Below are 10,556 nucleotides of genomic sequence, written 5' to 3' on the forward strand. Positions count from 1 at the left end.
AGGTAAATTTATTAATGAATAGTTTGTTGATGTAAATTGAGACCATGATATTATAGCTAAGGGGTTAAGGATTTTGTAGAAACTTTCTGAATTCAATTTGGGTAAGTAGAATTCCACATATAGCATTTTACATAAAAGGGTTGGTTTTGGATGTCAAAATCTAGAAGTGCGTTACAAATTTGTCATAAATCATGGGTTGTCTAAAACACCCTAAACCTTGGCCTTTGCGAAATTTCTCAAGTTTTAGGAATTCTGGGCAAGGTACGACTCATGCATACAAGCTGTATGCTAGGGTACGACTATGGCCCCTTTCCCATATGTTAGGCAGTGTGTCTTGGTTGGTTTGTCCAAGATAAGACTAAGAATAATACTAGTCATATGGTAAGTACGAGGTGTATGATGCCAAGTTGTATGATGGACAAAGTTTCATCTAGTTGAATCTGTCCAAGGTTCGATTTTAGGGTACCATTCGTACCCTAAGGTACGATCTAGCCCTAGGTGGTCGTATGCTGGCCAGTATGGGGGTACAAGGTGGGGTCTAGGGTCTGACTTAGGGTTCTATTCATACCCTAGGGTACGGCTAAGAAGGGGTGGTCGTACCCTTCTAGGAGTTGGTTTTCAACTTTTAAGTTGAGGATAGTCTGGACATTTCCCATCCCAAAAACCTTAGGTACTCATGTTATATATCATGTTGTGGACTCTCATAACACTCATTGGAAGATCAAAACATTCCAAAAACACTCTCTAACTCTCTCTTAAAGATTAAAAGCTAGGGTTTCAAGTGGTGTTCATCTAGAGGCTAAAGGGGTCAAGTTCTTTCCATGAATCATCTTCTATAAGGCAAGTTACTCCTCCCTCATTGTTAGTTCCAGATAAAGGCGTGTTTTAATGTGTTGTAAACATTGATTATGAATCATAAGTGGTGGTTTTGAAAACCAATGTTGAGGGTTTTGGATGCATATGGTTTAGTATTGATTACTCTTGGTTTAGTTATGTTTTCAAATGTTTTTTGTGGTGGTTTGCATATGTGGGTGCTTTTTGGTTGTGGTTAAATAAATTGGTCATGAGTAACCCTAAACTTAATCGTTTATGATTTGGTTTTGGTCTTGGTAAAGGTATACCCTCAACATGTTTGATAAAATACCGATGAGAACATTTTACTCTATTATTGAGCTTTCATTAAAGCTATTACATGGTATTGTTTGGTAATTGAACCCTAAATTGGTTTGAATGGTTTTTTATGGGTTTAAATGGTTTTGTATTGGTTTGAATAGTTTTGAATGGATAAAATGGTTTGAATGGTTAAAATGGTTAAATGGTAAAGGCTTGGTAGCTATGAAATTGATTTGAATGTAAACCTTGCAGGGTACACGAGAATCCCCCAAATGAATGCATAATGAAAATGGTTTGAATAATGAACTTCTTGTAGAGTACAAGGGAATGATATACTTGTGGGGTACATGGGAATCCCCCAAATAACCATAATAATGATGTACTTGCGGGGTACAAAGGAATCCCCTTAAGTAAACTTAATAAAGTAACCTATGGGGTACATGGGAATCCCCTAAGGTTGGCTAAGGACATTTCTTACAAGCTATAGTTGGTATGACGATACCACTAATGATAGCCTTGGTTAATAATAAATGGATTAATGGTTCAGTTGTGTGGTAATGGTTTTAATTGAGAAAGTGGGATGTGATAGCTAACCGTAAAGGTTTGAGTCCAAAGGACGGACACTGGAAACTCATGTTTGCCGACATGAGGATTGGGTATAGCGACCCTATACTTGAGGGTTACTTACGAATCCCCTAACTCTTGAATATATGTATCATGGAGAGCGAAGCGTACACGAGAATCCCCTACTCCTATGGTATCTCCAGTTCGTGCAGCTACACGCATCGGGGCCCATCCAAGGGTGAAAGTGGACCCATATACCCCGTGGGTGGCTTATGATGGTTACACTACACATATCCAGTTTAATGCTTTTAAAGGCATGCTAACCCTGATTCCCTTTCCTGGGATGGATATATACATATATATGTATGGTTGTGAATGCATATGGTTGGTTTTCTTGGTTTTTAAGGTCGGCATTATTTTATCCTTATCCTGAGTACTTGCTAGCATTCACCCGCTAACCCGTCCTTGGTTCATACTACTCCTCCTTCTCATTAATCGGATTCGAGGATAATCGGTGTTGGATTAAAGTAGTGAGCTTCCATAGTTCGGAAGGCATCTATTTCATTTCATAGATTACTTTACATACTTTTGAATTTTCATAGAATTTGGTTTTTGGCTATGGTCGGGGGCATGTCCTATCTAGATACTCTTTGGTTTGGTTTAGAGACTTTGTATAGACAACTGTGGACTTAGGTATGGAATGGTCATGATATATTTATGTATATATATCGGACTATCATTTTTGGTTTGGTTGGTTGGTAATTGTATGAATTGAATTGGTTGGGTTGGTCTCGGATATAGACTTATCCCAAAGTCATCATATTTTTAAATACATTATTTTTTTATATGTTTGGAATTCATCCGACATAAGGTTTATGTTGGTTGGTTCGATTGGGTATCGGGGGTGATCTTAAGTCCCGATTGGACTTCGGATGCCCATTAAGACAAGGCTCTGGTTTGGGTCATGTCATTGTCGGAATTTTTTCCTTAGCTAGGATACCATATGCCTACTATAGAGAGAATAGTTTCACTGTAGCAAAGTCAAAGTTGGCCAATACCACCATATCAGGGAAATTCTTCTATAGCATAGCCGTTATAGTGGAATCGGGCCGCTATAGTGGGCTACGTGCAGTGAAATACAGTTCTTAGACTTTATATGTATTTTTTAGTCCTAACTCATCCAAGATCAGGAAAGGACAATTTAGGGCAGCTTTCATCTATTTTCACCCAAATTCCTATACTAAGGTGAGTTAATCCACCTTTTTAACAAGTTTTTCGATGATAATCCTTAGAATCACTAGGTTTTGATCGTTGAGGAATTAACTTGACCTAGGTTGTTTTTTTTATGTATAGTAATGAAAATAATGTGTAATCCTTTGGTTTTGTTCAAGGGTACATGAGTTTATATTGTGAGATGAACCGTTAAAGGTTGATTATCATGGAATTTGTAGATTTTAGGGATTATACGGGTGGGGAGGTTGGAATAAGCGTAGTATAACACTTAGTTTAGCATAAGGTTGATTATCATGGAATTTGTAGATTTTAGGGATTATACAGGTGGGAACATTGGAATAAGCATAGTATAACACTTAGTTTAGGATAAGGGTGCCAGACACTAGTTGTGTCACAACCCAAATGTTCAAGTCATGATGGCACCTAACTCGACCCCTCCTTCATAGGTAAGCTAAAGACCCACAATAGATAAGAAATACAATAAAAGGAGAGGAATGATATAAGACTTCTAGAACGAAGTTAGGCCATAGTAATCATAATACAAAGTACGAATGAAAATACAACCAAATCCTAAAACCTGGTATCACAAGTATAAAAAACATCTAAAACAATTCAGAATCTTAAAAATGCATCATTATTTCTGAATACAAGTAATGATATAAATGATAGATGGAGACTGGAACAAGGCTCCAAAGAGGAGTTTATCGGGTACTCCAAAAATTAGTTGACACTGCACAGATCAGCTACCATAACTTATACTAGTACATTCACTGAACAAGATCAGTAGGAGTGAGTATGGTTCACTTGTACTCAATAGGTATCATAGGCTGACTGAGAAAAGTAGAAGATAATAAAAATAAAAGATACTATGAGAACATCACCTATAATAGAAAAGTTCCCAACCGATAGCTCACACCGTCTCCATTAACACTTCTACAACATAAAGACAGTAACAAAAGCTACATAGAGAATATAGCTAGGGAATCTAACAACACAACAACAATATGTAAGGGAAATATAATGATGCAATGCAATGCAGTGATGATGTGATGATAATGAATGTATGCCATCACATGGCTCTTTGTATACACCTTTCAAGCCTCAACACTTCAAGACAGGATTCATGGGGATTTATAACCTATATACTTTCGCATATATTAATCTTATATCTCAATTCGCCTCGCCTACTAGTGTTCGCAATCAAGGATTATATAAGGTGTCTCACTTTCTTTCAAAATTCAATGTTTCTCAATGGTGTCAGTATCTCATGAATATGTATGTATGAAATAAGGATGAAATGCTCACAACCAATCAGTATAAAGATAATGATCAAATAAATATAGGCATAAATGAGACAAAAAATCAACTCAACGTGTCAATAATTCATGAGATGGGCCCTCCTCAACACCACTAAAATAAATAGTAATGTAAGACATTAATAATATAATTCCAAAAACCTCTCTCTCGAGTATTACTATCATGATAGAGGTAAATAATATTCAAAAATCCCTATAAATCTATACAAGCCCCTGCATGCGCAACACAACAATAATAGTGGCATTCAATGTACAAATAAGGCTTATACATATAAACTAAAGCCTCCACACGGGAATAACAACAAATATAACCTCTCAAGTCAATAATAATATTCATATAAGCCACCACATGAGTAATATGATAATAGAAATAACCTTAAAATACGATTTTCCCTATCCAGCTCCCCAATACATAGCATGTTTTACAAGAATGTTAGCTACCCAGCCCAGTCCAAAGAAAGTTAAGTCGTAACCTACCTTGAGGAGCTGAAAATCCAAGCCTAGACCTTTATGTGAAGTCGTTCCTGCACAAATAGCCTCAGAATTAGATAAGCCTCAGTATGAGCTAAGTCTATCAAAAGTATAATCTACATATCAAAAAGAAGCTAATAATTCCCATATTAGCTATATTTAAATTGAGTCCAAAATTAGTTTAAAAAAAGGTTCGACATTGAAAGGAGTAAAATAATAATTTTATTTTAGAAAAATATTCCCCATCTCAAAAGCAATCTATATTTGAAAACTCATGTGAAAATGAGTTGAAACCAATGCTTAAATTGATGAAATGTCAGTTTAAGAATTTATCAGAAAAATCCCTAAATTCTAGTTTGGAAACAAGATTAAAAGGTGTTTTTGATGATATAATCAATGGGAATCGATGTAAATAAGAGTTTAGATCTTACCTAAGCATGAGTGATGAAGAAAACCCTAGAAATAACCTTTTTCAAAGCTCCCAAGTCCAAAAATAGTGAAAATTACAAGAAAAAGAGTATTTATACTATTTTATAAATAATACTTCACTATCTCGGCCCCTACCTCATAATTGTGAGGATCAATATTGACCTAGACTAGATATTTATCAAAATCATGGGAGGCGGGCCTTACAATTGCGATAAAGAACCCAACTTGGTCCACCAAAATACCTTATGTGATAGTGGTTAACCCACCACTCAATTATGATGAACAACTTCATCAAGCTTCGTGATCGTAACACCGGGCCTCTTGACTATGATGAAGTATCAGGGGTTGCACCATTTAACAGCAAACCAGCTAAAACATTATCCAAAATCCTCTAACAAACCCTCGAGATTCATTTGGGACCCTATAGGAATAAACCAATACTATTACTAGGCTATTTTTAATGGTTTGAACTTAATAATACCATCAGACAAACAAAAAGAGGTCGTTTAACTAGTTTTTGAACAAAGTTTCAAATTAAAAAATAAAGGCTCAGGACCCAAACTAACTATGCTTTTAACCTAAAATCAGCATTTCAGATTTAATAAAATTGTCCAAATTGACATCATTTGCTCAAAACACAAAATGTTGACCGAAATCAAGATCATAGCTTTTTAATGCCTCTAAGAGTCTCAAAGTCTCCCAAATCACTCCCAAATGAATTTAAGACCATGTAAACTATCTTCACAACTCACAAATGGCACGTAACAACTACGGAGAAGGAAAAAATAGGTAAAATATATAAAATGAAAAAATTATAACCATGGTTGTTACAAGTTGTCTGAATTATTTGGTACATGGACTGAGATCGTCCCCTGAAAGTTATGGATTATGGTATGTATAAGATCCATAGCATATTTGTACATAGTGTTGGTGAGTTTGACAGTTCCATGAGTGAATCGTATTATATTATGGTTGTTATTTTGGTTCTTTGAGTGATTTGGGTTATATTGTGGTTGTTATTTAGATACATGAGTGGTATGGGCTGTTGAAATACTTGAACTAAGTTGATATTGTTGAAGTTCAATAATGAGGAAATTGTTTGAGTTAATGATTCATGTGTAATGGTATTTGACTGGTTTGAATATTTGTTCATGTTTTGTACTTTCTAGTTTACTTGGTTATTTGCTAAGGAAAGACAGTGATGGCACATTTTCTAAGTGTTACATGGTTTCTTTTGTTTAAAAATTGTTGTTTATATGTTCATATTTATTAAGATGAGTTGGTCTATGGACCTACTATTACCTAGTGATTTTGTATTGATACTACCAGTGCTCTTCGTTTTGTTGAGTGCAGAGCATAATCCAGTGGCTCAGGCGAGACCTAGGTTGTAGATAGTGAATAAATTCTAACTCAAGGTTAAGCTTCATCTTCCAAGTAGCCATGGGTCATCTTACACCATGTTTTTGTCCACTTGTTTCGGACACAAACAGTTTAGTTGTCCTAGTTTTTTGGATTGTACCCACATCTTATTTTGTTAAGATGTTTTGTTAGAATGACCTTTAGTTTCTAGGGGCATTTTAGACATTTGATGTTTTTCGCAATATTTTATTTTTTAAACTATTCAAAATATTATTTTGATTATAGAATTATTTTATCTTATTTAAAATTGGTGAAGTGTTAATGTTGGATATTTGGATTCGATGGCTCTCCCATTGGAGGATTAGTGTAGATGCCAGTCGCGATGGGATTTAGGGCATAACCTCATATGTAAGTCCTCATTGGCTCTATATTTTGAGAAGCCGCTATCCCTCTTCAAGTCAACAAACACATAATAACCCTCATTCCTAAGAGTAGTTTCATAAATAAGGCTAATCCAAGTTAAGACTCTACCCAATGCACTAGCCATCATCAAGAATGGGATTACTCCCAAGTCATCATCAGGGTCAAATACAAAGGCATGTCCTAAACAAATGGGCACACATATCACATGAAATGTCATAATGAATTGATCTAACAAAACCAACCAAGAATCACATAAATGAAAAGAAGAGTTACTACTATATTCATCACATAAAGATGTTACCTCCATTGTATTAGAAAAACCCAAGAATTAGTATGAGTCATGTATACATACTTCCTTTGAAGGAAATTAAAGCATTAACTTCATAACAAACCATTGCACCATGGATCCTATAAATCAAACCACTACAACTTTAACACTCACCAGTGCTAAAAGAGAATGGTACCCCAAAATTAAGAACTATCAAAAGTATATCATTACACATTTCTAATAACATCATTAAGTAGTAATAAAAAAAGATCAAATCAGTGCTACGAAAAAGTTCAAGAGTATTAGATTTAACCTTCATGGCTTTTGAAAGCTCAAGAATAAGTACAAGTCATAAATACATACCATCTTTAGTCTTATGAACATATAAAGCAATACATCGGATTTGTTCTCAAGGTGTCTTATTCCATTGGTCTTCCTCTTCAAGAATATACCTTTGATAGGACTTCACAAACATATTAAACATATAATAAAGTCAATCAGGAGAGAAAATTGTATCCTTAAGATCATTGGTCCAATGCCAAGCTTCAAGTAACCTTTCTCCACCATTTAGGTTTGAAGTTTTAGTATAGTACACATCAAGTGAATGATTTTTTACCTTCTCATTGTTCCCCTTCTTTGAAGAGATTTTTTATTTATTGAAAATTTTTCCAATACTCAACTTTGGTCCATCAATAGGATTGTAAACCCTCAATAAAGACTTTTTTTCATAGGCAAGGGTGCCAACGACTTTACTCAAGTCTTGCTTGTCTTGACCAAACTAATCACCACAATTCAAGTGGACACTGGGGTTAAATGGGAAGAATATAAATAAACATGGGTAAAAGAAACACCCATTTACCCCCAATAGTACTCCTATAATAATAAGAAATACTCTCTACGCAAGTATGAGCATTTTTATATGCAAATAGAGTGTAAAAAAAGGTGTCACATAAATTAACTTCACCTGAGGTGTCCTCATGTATATTCTCACTATTAGATTTAAGATCATCATCAGGAATAGTTTCAAGAATTGAAACACATAAAGAAGAAGTATAAAGTTGAAAGAAAAGAGTACCTTTTTTTCAACATTCCATTGTGAGTTATCATAAAAGATATAGCCAGCAAGAAGAACTATATTACTTCACAATTCATACCACTACGAATCACAAGTGAACTTATCATCATTGAACAAGACATTGTACTTAAACATAGATCTATCAATCAAAGATAACAAACTAAAGTATGTATTCTCATTCTCAATAAGTTCATATTGATTTCAATCTCATGAGTTCTATGAGGAAAAAGTACTAGAATCTTCTACCAAAGACATGCTTATAAATCACTCTTTTGCAAATTATCAACTTTATTAATTTCATCACCAATTTGAGGGTCATTAATTACATTACAAAATTTCTTAATTATCATATTAGAATCTTAAATAAGTTGATCAGAACAAGTATCATGTGATAATGTACTATCAATCATATCACAAACGTCAATACTAGGCAGACACAAATTGATCTTACAAGAAAAATCAACTTGGTCATGAATAGAATCAACTAGAGCATGAACACTCTAATCAAAGACATTATCATTAAATAGTAAAGAGCTACATGATAATGTACTATCATTCAAAATACAAGTGTCAAAACTAGGTGGATACAAATAAATATTACAAGAAGAATAATTCAATCATCAATATGATCAACTAGTGTACGAACACTCCCTATCAAGACATTATCATTACATGGTAAACAATCATTAAGATTATATGAATACAAAATATCACTCACACTTTGATTGTGGAGAAACTTTAAAGTATTAAGTTTAGCTATTTTACCTTGAAACTCGTAAAAAAGATACTCTTTACATTGGGATGAAACTCCCTCAAAATGTAGGAACATACTTTAAGTTGTTTGTACAAGGAGTCAACCACAATCAAACATACTTTATTAATAGTAATCTCCTTGTTGGGATTTTATTTCCCTCCGTTTGCCAATCTTATACCTACATAATTATTCTTACAATGAGAAGGACAAATAAGAAGGTTAGACTAGTTTTGTCGTGATCCCCTTATTTCACTTCTCACATCCTCTATTTTTTCCACTCTAAGATTGACACTTTGTACTCTCTTACTCCTCTTAATTTTTTGTCTCTCATATTCATATAACTGTAATACGAGTTTTTATTTCCTTAATAAGAATTTGGAAAGTAGATGGCAAGATATGTTTTCCCCTTTGGTCTATGGCATACTTAGACCATTTTCACTCATTTACAACCCCATACTTGTTAAACCAATTGACTTCCAAACATAAGTGACAAAAGTCCATGGAAAAATATATCACACTAAATCTCCTCATAGTATTACCATACGAAAAGGAAATCTTTACACTCTCAGTAACTCAAAATCCCTCCAGGTATATGAATTTTGCTTCAGCACACCAGTTATCTCAAGTATTCTACCATAAAAGGAGTGACATAGTTCTTATATCACCAGTCATCAAAGACAAAATAGAATCTAAAAAACCCACAAATATCCACCTTTGTTTTAAGAACTTGTCTCCTTAGTTATCATTATAAAGCTTCATGTGTTGTTCTTACTTATACTCTTTTGGTACATATCAGAATCTCACAAGTATCTTTTATGCACTCTATGTTTGGGTTTTGCCATCATAATTATTCTTTTGAAATCCACTCATGGATTCCCACCGAGCAGAAGCAAATCTTTCAAATTGTCCAATAATATATGTGACTTTTTTGTACTATTGTAAAATTAGTAGTTTGAAATATCCATTCAAATTGCAACTCCCAATTAAGGTAAGCTTTAGGATAACTACCTCCTAATTTCCACCTTAATTCTCATATCTTGACATATGTTTATTGGAATAAAAAAGATAAGATGTAGTAGCTTTTATACATTGGAAATGCACACTCTATTCTTCTCATTAGATGACTTTAGCTTGAACTAACAAAGCCACACACACCATTTTGATAAGCATAAGAAACCACAAGGCATCAAATATGAATGTAAGCTATATTGATAGGTGTTTTCATTAAGAGACGTATATGGTTGTATACTCGGGAGTACACCCTAGATGCCATATGATGGTTACAGTCACAAGTGACCACAACCTAACCTATGAGCCAGTACCTGCTATGAGCACTAAAAAAATTGCTAATACAAGATACATATATAAGGAATAACTGAATTCGCCATAAGGTTTTAAATCCAAAAACATTTCTAAGTCATAAATCTCAAATCAACTACCGAAAAACATTTATCTAAAAATTGCTAAAATAATGGCAAACTGATTAACTTACTGAAGTGTCTGAAAGCCTCTAAAACTGACTAACTGTGGAGTTGATGGGACAAATCCCCA

Source organism: Capsicum annuum, chromosome 11, assembly GCF_002878395.1.
Source record: "Capsicum annuum cultivar UCD-10X-F1 chromosome 11, UCD10Xv1.1, whole genome shotgun sequence".
Taxonomy (NCBI): domain Eukaryota; kingdom Viridiplantae; phylum Streptophyta; class Magnoliopsida; order Solanales; family Solanaceae; genus Capsicum; species Capsicum annuum.